The sequence below is a fragment of the Equus quagga genome, chromosome 11, assembly GCF_021613505.1.
Source record: "Equus quagga isolate Etosha38 chromosome 11, UCLA_HA_Equagga_1.0, whole genome shotgun sequence".
In the NCBI taxonomy this organism is placed as follows: domain Eukaryota; kingdom Metazoa; phylum Chordata; class Mammalia; order Perissodactyla; family Equidae; genus Equus; species Equus quagga.
Window position 1 is genome coordinate 41,303,033 of NC_060277.1, and position 18,221 is coordinate 41,321,253.

The window sequence follows — 18,221 nt, forward strand, 5'->3', positions numbered from 1 at the left end:
CTTGAGAATTATAACTGAGGACGAAAACTGGAGTTAAGATCTACATATTGGTGGTTCTTTAACTTAGTGGCTCTTAAACTTTAGCTTGCATCAGAATCACCTAGGAGCTTGTTAAAGTACAGTTTGCTGGGTCTCATGCCCAGAATTTCTTTCTTTTTTAATTTAATTTAATTTTTTATTGAGGTCACATTGGTTTATAACATTATATAAATTTCGGATGTACATCATTATATCTTCAACTTCTGTATAAAACGTATCATGTTCACTACCAAAAGTCTAGTTGCCATCCATCACTAAACAAATGTGGCCCTTTACCCCCTTTGCCCTCCACCTGCTCCATTCCCTTCTGGTGACCACCAATCTGGTCTCTATATCTATGTGTTTGTTTATCTTCCATATATGAGTGAAATCATACGGTATTTGGCTTTCTCTGATTCATCTCACTTAGCATAATACAGTCAGGGTCCATCCATGTTGTTGCAAATGGCCAGATTTCATCTTTTTTTATAGGTGAGTAGTATTCCATTGTGTGTGTGTGTGTGTGTGTGTATATACACGCACACCACATCTTCTTTATCCATTCATCTATCGATGGGCACTTAGGTTGTCTCCAAATCTTAGCTATTGTGAATAATGCTGCGATGAACACAGGGGCACTTATGTCTTTTATAACTAGTGTCTTCATGTTCTTTGGATAAATACCCAGAAGTAGAACAGCTGGATCATATGGTATTTCTATTTTTAACTTTTTGAGGCATTGCCATACTGTTTTCCATAGTCTCTGCACCAGTTTACATTCCCACCAGCAGTGTATGAGGGTTCCCTTTTCTCCACATCCTCTCCAACTCTTGTTATTTCTTGTCTTTTTAATAATAGCCATTCTGACTGGTGTGAGGTGATATCTCATTGTAGTTTTGATTTACATTTCCCTAAGAGTTAGTGATGTTGAACATCTTTTTATGTGCCTGTTGGCCATCTGTATATCTTCTTTGGAAAGAAGTCTGTTCAGATCCTCTGCCCAGTTTTTAACTGGGTGGTTTGTTTTTTTGTGTTTAGTTGTATGAGTTCTTTACATATTTTGGATATTAATTGCTCATCAGATATGTGATTTGCAAATATTTTCTCCCAGTTGGTAGGTTGCCTTTTGTTGATGGTCTCCTTTGCCGTGCAGAAGCTTCCTAGTCAGAATTTCTGATTGAGTAGATCTGGGATGGGCTGGGAATCTGATTTTCTAACAAGTTTCCAGGTGACGTTGGTGCAGCTGGTCCAGGGACTCCACTTTGAGAATCACTGCTTTAACCTCAAGTATGACTGAAAGGATGAGTGATAAAGGCAGAAAAGTGTATTAAAGATTCAGTATTAAATATCACTAGATTAAGATATTTAGTGCTTTACCTAATACATTGACTCATCTCTCAGAAAAGAGAATTTTAAGGTCCTCGGGGCACCGTCACATTTGAAAGTCCAGCCTAGTAGATGTCATTCTTCTGTACCAGCTTTACCCCAGAGTCAACAGTACCTGTCATTCTTTGTCCTTGGTTTTCAGCAGGGGTGACTAACGTGCCCTTATTAGGCTGAAATGACAGCTACAGTCCTTGCACAGATGTGCTCGTCAAGCTTTTAGATACACTCAAAAGGAAAAATCTTTTTTCCCTCCTGGGTTGGGAAATATACTATTCCCTTTCAAAGTGATCATCATAGTATTATCCCTCCCCTCATACACTTATATGTGACTTGATTTACAAAACACATGTGGGAAGGGAGGCGCACCTCTAATAAATAGTCCAAGACAGCAAGTCCAGGGTTTTGTAGGGTTTTAAGTTCTCAGGACTGAAATATTTTGACATGTTATTGTGTTAGCTTTGGAACAAGCCAATCACCTTTCTGCTGAGGACAAGAACAATTTATTCCATGTTAATAGAAAAAAGTAGAAGAGTTTGGCTCAAGGGATACACACTTGGATATATGTGAGCATACATGCAAATGTACATATGTGTTGGTGAATATATATGTGTTTTGTATACTTCTAAGCTTTCATTGTAGAAATTTTAAACAACATTTTTCCTTTTGTTTCACTGAGTTGATGCGAGTTTAAAGATAGTATGAGTGAGGCTGTCCAGGAAATGTTTGAGAAATTTCTAGGCATTTTAAGTCTGTGGATAAGCGTTGTGATTTTACCATTTCACTTGTATATGGTGAATGTTATCATTCAAAGTAACACTTAGGACTTACAGTTCTTTTATTATAACTCTGGAATTGAGAATAAATGCTGTTAGTGAAGCAATTCCCAGATATGTAATGAAGGTGCATATCTGTTGCTTAGACATTAACAGAGCCAGAAATCCTGGCAATAAATTTAAGTGCATGTGCTTAAAATAAAACCCACAAAATCAGAAAAATAAGACAAAAAAGTGATAGGTGATGAAAGAGTTCTATAAGGAATTAATCCAGAACTGTCTTCTGCCCAAAGGGTAACAGGGCTGGTATTAGAGCTGACAGAGTTGTGAGTGATGTAATTATCTAGTATTCCTCCACCCTCACAGACTGTAACATCTCTGTCAAGCACTAATTGGTTATTTTGCACAGCATTCTCAGAAGGAAGCTTTCCAATTTATGAAGCATCCTCACCGTGAAGTGAAAGAAGTGCATTGGATCAAATGTTCTTTATCTCCCTCCTGCTTTGGCATCTGTGAGTGTCCACATTTACACATCAGGTTTTCCTGTAGGGATGACCTTTGATGTCAGTCAGTGTCATAACTTCAAGCCTGGGAGGGAAGAAGGCTACTGTGACACCTCAGGTGACTCAGGGCTGGGACCTGGCATGGCCTGTCTGTATCACTCCCTGTGGCCTTGGTGGAAGCACTCAAGTCACTGAGTGCCTGCAATGTCTCTGTAGGGTTACCGTGCCTGTGTGGGGATGAGGGGGATAGGGGAACCCTCTGTGATTTCCCATCACTTTTGCTATGAACCTAAAACAGCACTGAAACATAAAGGTTATTACTTTTTTAAAAACTTAATGCCAAACAGTATGACGATTCCTCAAATATTAAGCATAGAACTACCATATGATCCAGCAGTTCGACTTGTGGGTATACACCTAAAAGAAGTGAAAGCAGGGGTTTGAACAGATATTTGTACACCCATGTTCATAGCAGCATTATTCACAATAGCCAGAAGGTGGAAGCAACCCAGATGTCTATCAGCAGATGAATGGGTAAAGAAAACATACCATAGACATACAATGGATTATTATTCAGCCTTAAAAATATGAAATTCTCACACGTGCTACAACATGGATGAACCTAGAAGATACTGTGCGAAATAAGCCAGACACGAAAGGACAAATTTTGTGTGATCCCATTTGTAGGAGGTACCTAGAATAGTCAAATTCCTAGTCAGAAAGCAGAATGGTGGTTGCCAGGGGCTGGGAATGGAAGGGAAGGGAAAGGTAATGTTTAATGGGTCCAGAGTTTCGCTTTGGGAAGATGAAAAAGTTCTGGAGATGGATGGTGGTGATGGTTGCACAACAATGTGAATATACTTAATGCCACTGTACTCTTAAAAATGATTAAAATGGTAAATGTTATCTTATACATATTTTACCACAATTAAAAAAATGAATACCAGAGTTCACTTTCCTTCCAAGAATACTGGGCATGATAACTAAGTAACTAAGTAGTGCTTGACAGGGATGTTACAGTTTGTGAGGGTGGAGTAAGAATAGACAGCCGTGTCCCTCACAGCTCCCTCAGCCCTGGTACTGCCCCTAGCAGCTTTTGGGCAAGGGTGAAGGATCTGCGGAACGGTATACTTCAGTCTTAGGCATGGGTTTCCTATCAGGGCAAGGACACGTTTGTCAGAAACTACCAGGGAAATTTGCCATCTCTACTAAAATGCCATTTACACATGTGGGAAAGCTGCTTCACTGTGATGGAGGGAACGTGGACCCACCTGTACTCCTGTAGGGACGCTGCTGCAGTTCCTCTGAGCCGTGTGTTCACAGAGGAGTCCGTGTACAGTGCACTGGGATGCATGGGGTTACGGAGCCGTGTGCACAGCCGTGGCGTGTCACAGGTCTTGATCAGCGGAGGTGGATGTTGAGGCAAGAACTAGGGAACATAAACTTGCCACAGATTGAAGCCTAGGAGAAAAAAAGGAAAGCTTTGAAAGAAAAGTAATAGCAAAGAGTTATAATGCCTGTTTTACATACTGCAAATGAAGTATAATTTATCCCCTCATCACCAAATCCCTGTAGTATTGGGTATTACTGTACCCATAAATCACAGAACCATTTAGTGAGTGACCTGCAGTCTTGTAGGAATATACAGGATTGAACCCACTAAGTTAGTACATTTGGGCCCTATTTTTTGGGGTTTTGCTTTTCATTCTGTGTTTCTAGAAAGCTGACCTTGGAGAGCGATCAGCGAATTCTCATGGGGTCTAGAAGCCATGTTTTCTTCACGTCTCCTTCACTACCTTCAGGCCCTGCCCCTGGGTCTGACCAGTGGCTGTAATTCCTGAAGGACAGGGCATAAGGATCCATAGTTTCAAAGAGCTCAGAAACCTCTGTCCTAAATTATCCCACTTCCTCCTTAAGACGTCAAGATGGTTTATGTATGTGTGTGTGTATGTTGTAGACATATGTATGTATGCATATATGTATTTGGCTTAGGGGAAAGGTATAACCAAAAAGATAAAATAAAGTCACCAAAATTAAAGTGCAATATATGTAAATCAGTCCCCTCATTCGCACCCCAGACTTTCCAAACCTGCTTAGAAAGAAACTCTCCGTGCTTTTCATTTAGGTGACAGAGAACAGGGCAAAGCAACCAAGGTTTCTGAGTCAGTTGCCATAGGGAGCTGCTAAGATGTCAAAAAAACTAGAATAAAAGGTTTTTAATCTAGAAAAGAAAATCCAAATCAGCAAGTCTAAGAGAAAAGCGTTTATTCGTCCCTGACATCCACGTGTAGCTACCGGCACCCTAAGCTTGAGTTGAAACAACGTGGATGTAGAATCTAATAAAAATAAATTCAGCCCCATGAGTTCGGAGACCATAATTTTTGAATGGACACACTGACACAGGTTTTCCCCAGACAAGACCAACAAACCAAGAGGTACCCAGACAGAATGATCTAATTCCAACCAAGACAGACCCTTAGGGGCTCTCCTTGTCGGCGCTCATGTTTCCTAGGAATCAAGTTTGCCTGGTTCCGGACACTGAATTCATGTTTAGTGATGGCTTAGCTCCCTGGAACCCAACTACCCAGAACCCTGAATTAACTAACCTTCATACTTCCCCACGCCCACCCCCACCCCACCCCCTCCCACACCCCACCCTACCGCACATATCCCACTTCCCTTTTTCAAAAATAAAGGTTCAGAAAACAAGATAGCTTTGGTTTAGTAAAGGTAGAAAATATACCCTGGAGGATATTTGTAGCTGACGACATTGACCTGCTGAATCATTGAGAATGGTTAAATGTTTTATAATTAGGAAAAGAAACTGCTTTGGAAAGATCTTCAACAAAAAGCATTTTCTGGCTCTCTGTCAATTAACTAGAAAATTGAAACAAAAAAACTTCTTGTCTTCAAATAATATAGTTAACTGAGGTTTTATTGTACCTAGTTTCATGCCTAAATAATCATCTAAAATTATTGACTTAGGATAGAAAAATATACCATTCATTTTTATTCTTCTTGAGAAACTGCAAGTTTTGACTTGTACCACTTTTCCAATGCCAGAGTTTAAAGTTTCAGATATTCCTTTTAGGTTTATTCTGTTTGGAAGCATGCTAAAAGTTGTAATATTAGTGATATTAAGAGTAATATATAATTTCATGAACATATATATTTAACTCCTATAGTCATTGGGGAACCATTGGCATAGTTTTGAAGCCAATTCTGATGTGTTTTTTTTTTAAGAATGTAGGATATGATGATTTATGTCATATTCAGTTTCACAGTTATATCTGCTCAAGGCATCATCAAGGTTAATTTTCATGCTCTGTGTATGCATTAATGGTAGATATAGAGGTGATGCCACCAGCATGGTAATATACATTAATATATAAATCAAAATCTTCAGATCATGTTCCCTGTGAGTCTCCACAGAAACTCAGCCATGCATATCATAAAGCGGTTTATTTACCAAGTGAGATGGGTTGTAGCACAAAGAGTTTATCAACTTATTCTAATAATTTTCAGTTGGTTGCTGTTTAGAAATTATTTGTGTGCTCTTTTTTGGATGCACCTGTCACTAGCGAAATGACACTTTTCTCTGAGCTGTGATTTAAGCCAGCGGATGGCACACGCCCTTCCGAGGACACCCCCATTAAAGTGGTGGTTTTGAGGGCCCTGGCGCCTGGAGCCTTATTTATTGCAGCTGGAGAGTACACAGACTGTGGGTCAGGATCAGGAAGAGGGTTTCTGCTCTTCTGACCCAAATAGTGTTTGCAGAGCTCTCCAGTATTGCAGGATTTTTAAAGTCCTTGTAGTGTTTAACTAGAAGCTATAATCTATTGTTGCTAGCAGATTTTTCCAGTATTTTGTGTCTGATTCGTCACCAGGCCAGATTATTATTCTGAGTCCCATGTATTAAGTGTTCTTAATTGTCAGAGAGAGCAGAATCAGAGAATAATTAATTCTTTTTATCAAAACAGAAATACCTTTATTTTCCTGATTGTAAAATATGTGTTTATTGCACATAATTTATAAAATAACAGAATAGACTAAAGAAGAAAATAAGTTACCTATAATCCAGCAGCGCAGGTACAACCTACCTGTTAACTCATATGTTTGTGTATTTTTCCAGGCTTTTTTCAGTTAATCAACTAATTCCAAATTTACAAGCAATACTCTGAACTGAATACACCCCACAAACTGGTGGAGCTTAGGAATGATGACTTTACATATCATTTTCTAGGACAGTGATCACATTGCCTATTTTTCTCCCTTCAGATTACATTGATCAGGGGTAAAAGGGCACATGTGTACGGTGATGGATGGCAAATAGACTTTGGGTGGTAAACATGATGTAGTCTACACAGAAATCAAAATATAATGATGTACACCTGAAATGTACATAATGTTGTAAACCAATGTTGCCTCAATAAAAAAATAGATATTAATCAACTCTTGTAAGAACAGATACCTGTTAGATTTACCAGTATCTTTATCAAATGGAAATCGCTATTAACTGGTTTTTTTCATTTCTATATTCTGTCAATAGAAGTAATTATTGAATGGTTCTGCAAGATCCTGGTGAGCCCCTGGAATCATAAAAGAAAGATTCAATTATATACGAGATAGTTTTAGTGGTAGGTCAACTGGTTGTGTTATAGTTATTTAAAATTTTGCAGTCAATTTACCATAAGGCAATTTTTCAGAAATGGGGAAGGTTGATTAATCAGATCTCCATATTCTCCATTTATAACCCGAACAGTATGGACTCTGGTAAAATTCTAATTTTATACCTGATGGTAACAAAATGTGATTCAAAAATATCCCTTCTTGTTCTGTGAACCAAAGAGTTTTCCTTCAACTTTGCATCCTTTATCCCCCTTCACAGAAGCTTCTCTTCAAAGTCTTCTGGTGGTGGTGTGGCTCCTGGGATTGTGCTCGTAGCTCTCTGCTTCTCCTTGGAGAGTGCTAGGACTTTGGATCTGGGTGAATCCTAACACATAGCCAAAGTCAGGAAGGGTTTTGAGCACTGATAGAAAACTCAGAGAAAAGTTAAGGGGATTGCTAAAGGGTTCATCTGAGAAGTGTTGCAGGAACGTTATCTACAAACCTTCTGTCAGTAGAGTAGGAAGTATACAGTAAGCAGCTGCTGACGAGATTTTGTTTTCTAAAATGATCTGTATTAGGCATCGAGTATGACTAGGTCTTACTTGTCATCCCCTGTGTAAGACTTAGGTTCTTTGAAAGCAGGTTCTTCTCTCTGCCTCCCTTCACATCCTTTGTGTCCTTGTGTATAACAGGGAATCAGTACGTATTGACTTGAATTAATATTTCTGTGACTCGAGTGACAGATGAGTGAACGTGCTCACTTCAGGTACTACACTTTGCCTTCTTCCTACAGCAGTCGAAGGCTGCTTTGATAAATATCTGCGACTGTGTTGAATGCCTGGCTTGGGTACAGGTGTGGGGAAGTGGTCTACAGTACTTTGATCTTCCCTTGGACAAGGAGATGCTAGTGTGGATAAAGAACTTGGTTCTTCGTCTTAGTTTCGGTTTGACCGCCTTGCCTCACTGAGTGACGGTGTTCAGTCTTCGGCGATGGGCATGTCGTTTAAGCCTGAGACTGTCCCTCGGACTGTTTATGACATTGTATCTGAATTTCCCATTACATTAACAGCCAGCATTTATCATAAAATTTCAAGAACGTGCTAAAAGTTAGATGGTTTGCAGTTGACGTTGAGATTAACTTTCTCTAACCTAAACCAGTGAAAACTAAAATGCTCCGGGAACCACATAAAAGTTTTGCTTTCGCTGTGTTCAGACCCCTCCCACCTTGTCACAGCACAGTCATTTGGAGTTGGTTTGGGGGCGGTGTGGTTGTATCTCAGTGGTGTATGACCCACTTTTTCGTAACACTTAATTACCCGTGTTTTTACAACACTAGTCAGAAGTTCTGACGATAGTGGACTCTACCCCAAAAACGATTTTCTGATACATCTCATCAGCACGGCTCTAGTACTTTGCGTTATCGGAAGAAGCCTTAGCTCTGCAGGGTGTGTTTTAACTACCAGAGGATGACAGAACATTTCCTCTAGTTTCTGGATAATGAGCAAGCACACAGGTAAAGACGCCTTTCTTAGAGTTGACTCCTTTCGTGCCTTAATTATTTTGTTGAACTGACTTTTAAATATTAATCACTGCCTGCTTATGTTTGCTGTTGTGGTTTGCGGAGGGTTCAGAGGAACAAGCATTTTCATTGGTACCCTGGGACCTTAATAACTTAACTTTTCATTAAAAATCTGAAGAGATAGTGATCAAAAATAGACTCTCTTATCTCTCCTCTCTATGCCCCTAGAAGACATCCTCTTCATCAGTTTTTTTTTCTTCTTTGCTCTCAAGGTGGTTGTCTCTATAACAGCTATGTCACTTGGCAGTGATGGTTATGTGTGAGTTAATGCTTGGTGAGCTGCAGGCTGTGGCGTGGTGACTGGAAAAGAGCAGACGAGAGAAAAATTCACAGAAGGGAAGGGAGATGGCAAGGGGATACTGCGCCTTGGTGAGCATTGCACAGTGAACTAACAGCAGATTTAGGTCAAGCGATCTTGACCTGACTTCGGCAAAATCATTCTTGACAGCCTGCTCTGTTTTTGAAATGTTTATGTTTCTGATACGACTTTTGTTCATTTGAAGAATTTTTAAAACACAGTCATTGTCTCAAAACAAAATGTTGTGGGTATCATCTTCCTGACTTTACAGAAACGTTTTGGGTGCATTTCTTTGCTGAAAGTTGGTTGACGTGCATCTCACGGCAGGGTGGTGCCAGCGCCTCGCGGATTGTGCTTGCCTGTGCGCCGCATGACATACCAACGTGGAGTCTTTGAAAATGCCCATACATAAATCAATGTTGTTTTCCCTGAAAGTCCTGATATAGAAAAAGAATGAAAGTACAAACAGTAACTGGAAAAAATGTCACACATTTTAGCCACTTTGCATCCCTTGTTAGGACGAAGCCTGGGTTGGGTTTTTTATATTTGTGAAGTTGTGCGGTAGGTGGAGCAGTGTGGGTGGCCCAGAAAAAGTAGCGGTTAGAATAAGATTTTCCATTTATTGCCCTTTGTGCATGGTTAAAAATAAGATTCATACAAATCAGAATATGTAGTGCAAGCACAATCACTCTGTTAATTCTGATGACTGGCTTGCCCACATCTTTGCATCTGTCTGGTAAGTGGTGCGTTGGGAAATAAATGTGCCTCTGTTTGAGTAGCAAAGGGCAGCCAGGTTTTTGCGCTGTTTGTCTACATGTGATAGTTTATCAGCATTTTCCCATTTTGAAGGAAGAAAGACACAACTCATATATAAACAAATTGTGTCTATGGGAGGTTGAAAGAAGAAGTGATAAAAATCCTTGAATCTTTTTTTGAAAAAGTAATTGTCTTGTTTGAAATGCTGTTTTTACAACATCCATCTTCTTGGCTCATTGTTAGAAAGTTGTTTCTTATAGATTCATAGAACAGCAAGGAAAGGATTTCTTAGTGGTGTTTCTGAAAGATAGAAAACTCTTGTTTGTGTGCCGACCAGGTGGTAAGGAAGGGGAGACAGGGCTGAGCACATGTGTGTCCTGGAATACCCTCCACGGACCCAGATGCTGGAGGGGCAGTTACCCAAGTAAAAACTCCCCTTCATTTCATTGCTGAGTCTACTGCAACCACAGTAAGTGATAATGTCTCGGTTTGTGGCTAGAAGAAACACCAAAGAGAGGTGGTGTCAGCGTTCACAGGGAAATTTGTACCTTCGTGATCCTGGTGATGGTGCTGTCCCCGTTCCTCTGGCTAAGTGGCTGTGGCATTTCCAAAGAATGAGGATGTCTACAAGTGTTCAGAGCTTTTCAGTTTGATGTAATTTGTGAAGTAAGTTGAGTTAAGAGGACAGTCATTCCAGAAGCCTCTGGAAATTGAAGACTGCAAATCACGTTCCTATTTGACGTCTCCAGCTGCATCAAGGCATGGTGGTTAAAGTGAGACGAGAGCTTTGGAAGAAAGAGGACTCAGCATCAACTCTTAGCTTAGCTACCTGTTGACCTTAATCTGTTTATTTAACCTTTCCTGGACTTGCATGTCTTTATTTGAAGACTGGAACAGGCATAGTACCTATCTCATAGTGTGGTTGTAAGGATTAAATGAGATAACATATATGAAGCTCAAAGCCAGCCCTCAGTAAAATGATGGTGTTGTTTTTCTTATTCGTGCCATTGCATCATAAGAATGTGTTGGAGAATTTCAGGGCATTTTGGGGCTTCCCCTCTATAATTGGAGTACAAATTTTGGAACTACATGGACACAAGATCAGCCTCTTGTTCTGTGTCTCAATCTGAAGGCCACAGGTCATTTACAGAGTAGTTTGTGTCTTCATAGGTTACTGATGCCATCTGGGAGATCATTTTTTTTAATTTTGCAATTAAATTAGCACAAGGTAAGCCTCTCTTTCCTATTAAGATTAGCACTGTGTTGAGCATATTCAGTTGTTTTTGCCTTCTCACTATCTTTTTTATTTAAACATGAATATTTCAGTTCTAACATCTGTGCATGTTAATTGTAGTACCTGCTGATGTGCATTATGAAAGAGAGAGCACTAATGTTGCATCAAGTAAGGTTTTAAATGTTTCAGGTGGGAATGCACAGAACTTTAGGAGCAGTTAGCTTCCGTGGTGGCATAATTCCCTACAGAAAATATTTCATCTGTTATCATTCTGGTTACTGATCAGTCCTATAGATGACCAGGTGCTGGTAGGCAGAAAACAATTGTCGTTGCTTCTTTTACATTTTATTATATTTTGCAAATTATTTTCTGTTTAGTGTAATGGATACCTGCCTATCTAGGAGTCTTTTTCTGCCCACCGAAGTTCTCCATTAAAAAAAAAAAATGTATGTTTCATAATAAGGTCATATTTGTAGGCATCACTTAACTTTTTTGGTTAACCTTTAGAATTAGATGCCAAGAGTTCACTTCAGACTCTTCCTTCAGCCTCCTCCATGACCTCCCTGGGATGCAGTTTCTTCATTTATCAAATTAAAAAAGAAATTATGCCTGCACCGTAACTTTGCCTCACCTGGGACCTGACAAGAAGTGATAGATGAGACCAATAAGCTGGGGAATTAAAACATGGTGCAGGTATAAAACAGTGATGGCTTGGTTTTATCCATTGATGTATTTTGCTAGTTTTTAAAACTCTCTCCAAATTTTCCTTTGCATGGTCTGTCCTACTGTCTCAGTCACAGATACAACTTCTGACTTGTCATTTGTACGTTAACATCAGCAGCAGCTTTTTTGGGTTTTTAGTGTTAGGACCCATCACTCTGGGGTGGAGACGTTTCTCACATCAGCTCTGCCAGTAAGCTCTGTCTTTTATTAGAAGGGTACCCAGGTTCTTTCAGTGTATCCAGACAGTGCTGCTTTTTCCATTTTTTTCTGTTGAGCAAAATGGAAGAATGCTTTTCAGGCAGAGCAAATCCTTGGAGCTGACTAACAAAGTTCCTGGCATTGCAGATGCAGCTTCAGTGCCCCCCGTGAAAACAGACACTCCCTATTATCTTTGCCTGCCTTATTGCGCTTTGCCGCAAACCCAAGTCTCTGTAACAGTCATAGGCAAAAGAAGGTGATAAATTAGGTCTAGCTGTGACTCCCTCCCACACCTTCATCAGTTATGACAGAGATTCTGAAATCCATCCCGTTGAAATACCATGTGCTTCTTCCTACATAACAGCCAGTTTTAACCTATCCTTCATGTGCAATTTGAGGGTACTGGCTGGGCTGTGCTCATTAGTCCTTTGGTTGAATGATATAAAGCATTTGCAATGGAGATTTACTCTAATGATGTATTTTAACTGCACATCCGCATTGCTGGTTTAATGCACTCAGTCATAGAATGCTTTAGAGTTTATTGCTAATGGATGAATCCTCAGGAAAATCGGAATTTTCGATACGATTGACATTTGGAGTGAGCAATATAAATCCAATGAGAGCATTTCAAGCAAGGTTTGTAATTAGGACTGAATGGAGTAAATTTGTACACGCACACCACAGAAGGGCAGAGCGGAAGGTGAAATTGCACGCTCTGCTCTGAATGAGGGATGAAGGCCGATGTATCAGTGTCAGGCCACGACACTGTGGAGTATAAATGATACTGTCACCAAGTGCTGCACAGGGTACCGAGGGAATTCCACTCCAGTAAATTACATTACTTAGACAGACCCGAAGGCATTGTGTCGGAATGAGAGGAGGGAAGAGAATGCTGTCAGCACCAAGCAGAAGATATTACAGTACAACTGGCTGCAGGGATGGAAGGCACTGGTTTCCATTATACCTGGCTATTTTGTATTCTCCTTTGTTAATTAGTTTACAGAAGTTACAAATGTGTACATGTTGAGAGCACATTGTGTCTGCTTGGGGTATAGGTTACAATTGACCACAAAGGAATAAATGTAAGTTGATTTGTATAAACTAGTTATTGTTGGATTCTCTTTCTTGTTATTTGTAGCTAGGTGATATTAGATGTTCAATATAAGCTTGCCTTTATTTTATTATCATTTTGTGAGGATCCAACATAATTATTAGGATGTAATCATCATTCTCTCAGTAACATTGTTTCTCTTCAAACCCACCTTAATAAGAACATAGGTTTCTTTAATCCTCTCCTAATACTTGTTTCCTCTCATCACCTTCCATCCCGAAGGGAAACAAATTGTACTGGTGCAAAGCATTTCATTCTGTGAAAGAACTCAGCATGAAGAATGGTTGATTCCTAGAGTGCAAGTTGTAGAGAAAACTATTTTTTCACTTGCAGTGAAGGGAGGCCACCCATTTTTGGTTGATCTCTCATTCCATCTCTGGGAAGGTATTAGGAGAAGAAAATAAGAGCATCCATTGTGCTGCCTTGTCCAGTTTGACTTACAGTGTCCTCTCCTGAATGGACAGAGATTTGAAACAACATCCATTCTGACTTTCTTAAATATGTGTTGTACTCTGTCCTTAGTGAAATAAACCTCATCAGCATCTCTGATCATCTGTTAACACGTGCTTAGAACACATAGTATTCTGTGGAATGTCTCCATAAGGCTTCCTAATGGCAGATCTTAAGCAACCTTTCTGAAACAGAGGACACAAATAGATGGCAATGAGAATAATATCTTGGATTTGATTTGTATTCTTTCCAAGATAATACTGTATCCACATAGTCTTTATTTTGTAGCCATAGTTACAGTCTTTTTTTTTTAAAGATTGGCACCTGAGCTAACAACTGTTGCCAATCTTCTTCTTTTGTTTTTTTCTGCTTTATCTCCCCAAATCCACCCCCCCCCCGCCCCCGTACATAGTTGTATATCTTAGTTGCAGGTCCTACTAGTTGTGGCATGTGGGACGCTGCCTCACTGTGGCCTGATGAGCGGTGCCGTGTCCTCACCCAGGATCCGAACCAGTGAAACCATGAGCCGCCGCAGCAGAGCGCGAGAACTTAACCACTTGGCCACCTACAGTCTTATTTTATTCATCAAACGTGAACCTTAATAAAATCAAGATACTTGGAAAACTAGTTTTGAGGGTGGATGGGAGAAACCTTGGTTAACAATAAGATGGTTGATATTTTTGTTTTATATAAGGTACCATCACCTTAAAAGTGTTAGTTGATGATTCTAAAATAATAACTAAGTGTAAAAGTCATGATTGTAAAACGTCTTAGTGTCACGTGCCGTCCTCAGCATACTGAGACTGTGCTTATACTTTGCTTTATTTACTAAAACTGTACAAAAAGTCAGAGATTCTTAGCTGTATGGGAAATGAGAGTCTCTCCTTAAATAAACTCACTGAAGTTGTTTCCTTTCTCATTATGTTCATTTTGATGGTAGTATGTACCTTATATCTTTTTTTTTTTTTTTTTGAGGAAGATCAGCCCTGAGCTAACTGCTGCCAATCCTCCTCCTTTTGCTGAGGAAGCCTGGCCCTGAGCTAAGATCTGTGCCCATCTTCCTCTACTTTATATGTGGGGCGCCTACCACAGCATGGCGTGTCAAGCAGTGCCATGTAACCACTGCGCCACTGGGCCAGCCCCTGTGCCTTATATCTGATATTTTCTTTCCATCTATGACATCGATTAGGAAATCAAACGTGCTTTGTTGTTTGCCACAATGGTACACATGTGACACATTTCCTTGTCTTGGCCTTTCGATGCATCATGCTATCAGTTTTTGTGAACTGAATCCTGATGGAAGGAATTTAACAGCACCTGAAATGGAGCTGGTTTAGATTCTCTATTCTGTAGAGGTTCCTTTGTTCCTGCCTACCTCCCCATGTCTGACTATAATCTCTTCTTTTTCTTACATTAAAATTGGAAAGGGAGAAAGGGGGAGCTCCTTTGGAGAAATAGGTCTGTGGAGAATTGTGAGTACTCATTCAGAAGCTATTCTTAGTTCTGAGAAATATAATGAACTTGAGCTTTGAGTCCTGCTGAATCTCCCATTAATGATCCTGCCATCACCATCACCTCTCCACCTGATTATGTTTTCCCCAAAGACTGCTGGTATTTTCCCCCTAATATTCTGAATGGAGCATCGTCAAAGTAAAAAACATCCTGGAAGGAATTGGGTCCTGCTGCCCATGAGGTCCCCCTATAGTTTACTGGATGAGTCTTAATTGTCCCATTAAGGGCTCTATTCTACATTAGCTTAAAGTCTGCTGTGTAGAAAAAACTTTGCTATAGACCTTGATTTACTTGTCAGAAGTCAACCCATTAATATTAGCACTTCACTTACATTATCATTATGGTGTTTCCAACTGACAACTGCTGCCACACACTGCCATGTTCCCCTGAGTCCCAGTGCTGCAGAAAAAGAGACTTTTGTTCTGACTTGATGAAGAAAAAAATGCAAATAACAACACCAGCTCTACCACCAGAGATCCTATAAAGACATGTTCAAATGAACAATAAGGTCGTTTGTTCACGTATGACATAAGGATATAAGAATTTAAACAATAAGGCCTCTTGTGAAGTGTGGCAAAATAAGCACCACAAACGTTGTGAAGTTCTCTGTCTCATGGAAGGCAGTTTTTACATGGGCTTCAAAAAGCCCATTAACATAGAAACCACCCTTTAAAATAAAAGAAAAGAAAATCACTTGTCTCGCTATAACATTAAAGCAATTTCTGTCTAAAGAAAGCTAAAATGCATTCATTTATACATGCACTATAATTTACAAAAAATACAGGACTCTATTAGAAAATGCAGTACCTCTTCCCTCCTTTGCCTGAAAAGGGAAATCCATCATTTTCTCAAGACCCTTCTTCCTTTGAATAATATTTATTTCTTTAAAATGAAAAAAAAATCCTTTAAATCACTTAGATTCAAGATGAGATTTTAAGGTTCGATAATCATTCTCTAAATCCTCTGACATTGGTGAAGCATAGGGAAGGAATAATCCTGCTTTAAAGGAAAATTTTAATTGAATTTACTTTTATTTGAACCTTACCCTTTTTTGCTTTGAGCCTTTAAGGAAGGTGTGGTATATTTGCAAACCCCAGCAGGGCTATGGCAGAAAAATGCAGAAATTTCCTTGTCAGCTTGGATCAGGATCTCTGACACTGCCCCCAAGTTCTTCCTATTTTGGTGATTCTAATGTTTAAAATGTGACCTTCTGGGAAAAGTAAGGGGACAAACAGGATTTAACTGGCCAAAGGTGCTCCAATTGAGCTGACTTAGTATTAAACTCTAAAGATTTCCAAGTATTTGCAAATGGATATATATACAGCATCCTCGCAGGATCCTCTTAATTGAAGAAATGTTTCATCTTTATCTCTGTTGACAGAAAAGATTGCCTACTGATAATTGCTTTGCTTAAGTGTCTGATAATATGCCAGGAATGAGAGCATTCTGTGTTAGGTCATCTTTAATTATGCATGTACCACCTGTCAGCTCTAAATCAAGACCAGATTAGATCCTCGTGGAGTCAGTTTGGGGAGGGTTGAAGGGACGCTGAGGTGATCTCTTTTAGAAACAAAAATAGATAGTACTAAACATGGCTTATAACCTGCCGCTTTTTTAAGAAGCCTCATCTTCATTGTTCTTGAGCAGGAACAAGCTCTTGGTACATCTGAAAAATGTTTGAAATTTGGCCCAAGCCCCCTCAAGTGAAGATAAATTACCGCGATAGAGGATGCTACTCCCATCTGTTGCATTTCCTTTTTGCTCCTTCTCGTCGTTGTAAATGAGCCAGGGAAAAGCTAAGAAACATTTTTTATAAGCTATGTGAGGACAGGAAATATGTTAACGATGTTAGATTTCATACATTTCAGGGGTTTTTTCAGTAGTTGGTTGGCTTTTTTTAGAAGGACAAATGTGGGTTGGAAATATGCTTGTTACCCTCTGTCAGCTTTTGGTAGTTTTATTCTCACTTTTCAGGGTTGTTTGGGACTTTCTGGTGGGATGTTTAGGGTTCTTTACTGAAGGTTCTGTTCTCTCTTCTATCCTTTGATAGCAGGAGTCTTGAAAGGGGTTTCTCTGGGCTCACCTGTCAAGAGATTGAAGGGAGGCCTTGAGTCATTACACCTCTTAGAGGAGGGGGTGGGCTGATCGAGAGGCTGAAGGCAGAGGAGGACAAGTGGAAGGAAGTAACAGGTGTGTGAGCCACCACGTGGTGAGTCCCGCTGACTCCCCTGCACAGGTGAGGCTCCCTGAGAGCCTGTCTGCTCTCCAGCTGAGGAAACAGCCTCAGTAAGAGTTTGTGAATAATAACCTGAGAAACAAGAATTTGCAGATCCTGAAATGCCTAATTTCAAACACTACTGGCTAGAGGCATTGGAAGAAACACAGGTCAGTTGATAAAGGGGTGAAGACCTCTGACCCTACTACAGTTCTGCCCAAGCACCGTGGTCCAGCTCCTGGCTCTGAAGGACCCTTGACTGCCTTCTTATACTTGGGGTGCCATTTGCTTTTCTACCTTAATCAAACAGTCCGCTGAGGTGGAGGTACGGTCTCTGAAAAGAAGAGTGGGCTCAAATACTTAGAACAGGAACACTGCCGGTGCTTTGGCTATTTAATACTCAGTACTTGCAGTAAACAGATGTTCTGTGAAGAACTTTCAACTCCATACAATGGATACTTCTTAAAACAGGAGAACGTTGGGTGGTGAACATGATGTAATCTACACAGAATTTGAAATATATTACAATGTACATTTGAAAGCTCTATGTTATAATCCAATGTTACTGCAATAAAAACAAAAAAGGAGAACATAGTATATCCCAGGCCTTGACAGAAAAGGACATCAGAGAGGGGAGCAAAGCCAGAGAAAAACTGAAGAAAGGAATTGAAGAGGAAAAATGGGCGGGGGCACGGACACGGTGCTGCCTTCTTCTCTCACACCAGCTCCTCTTTGCCATCTGCCTGGAAAGCTCTTCCACTCTCTCCACTTGATTAACTCTTACGTTGAGTTGTTCAAGCATCACCTCTTCCAAGAAGCTTTCTTTGCTGCTTTCAGGCTGAATTGGCTGCCCCTCC

General features: G+C 40.0%; 1 protein-coding gene across 5 annotated transcripts in view; it reads left to right on the forward strand.

Annotated features, from left to right (window-relative positions):
• Nucleotides 1-18,221, forward strand: part of BACH2 (BTB domain and CNC homolog 2) — a 334,588-nt gene that overhangs the window by 180,964 nt on the left and 135,403 nt on the right. The window lies entirely within an intron of this gene.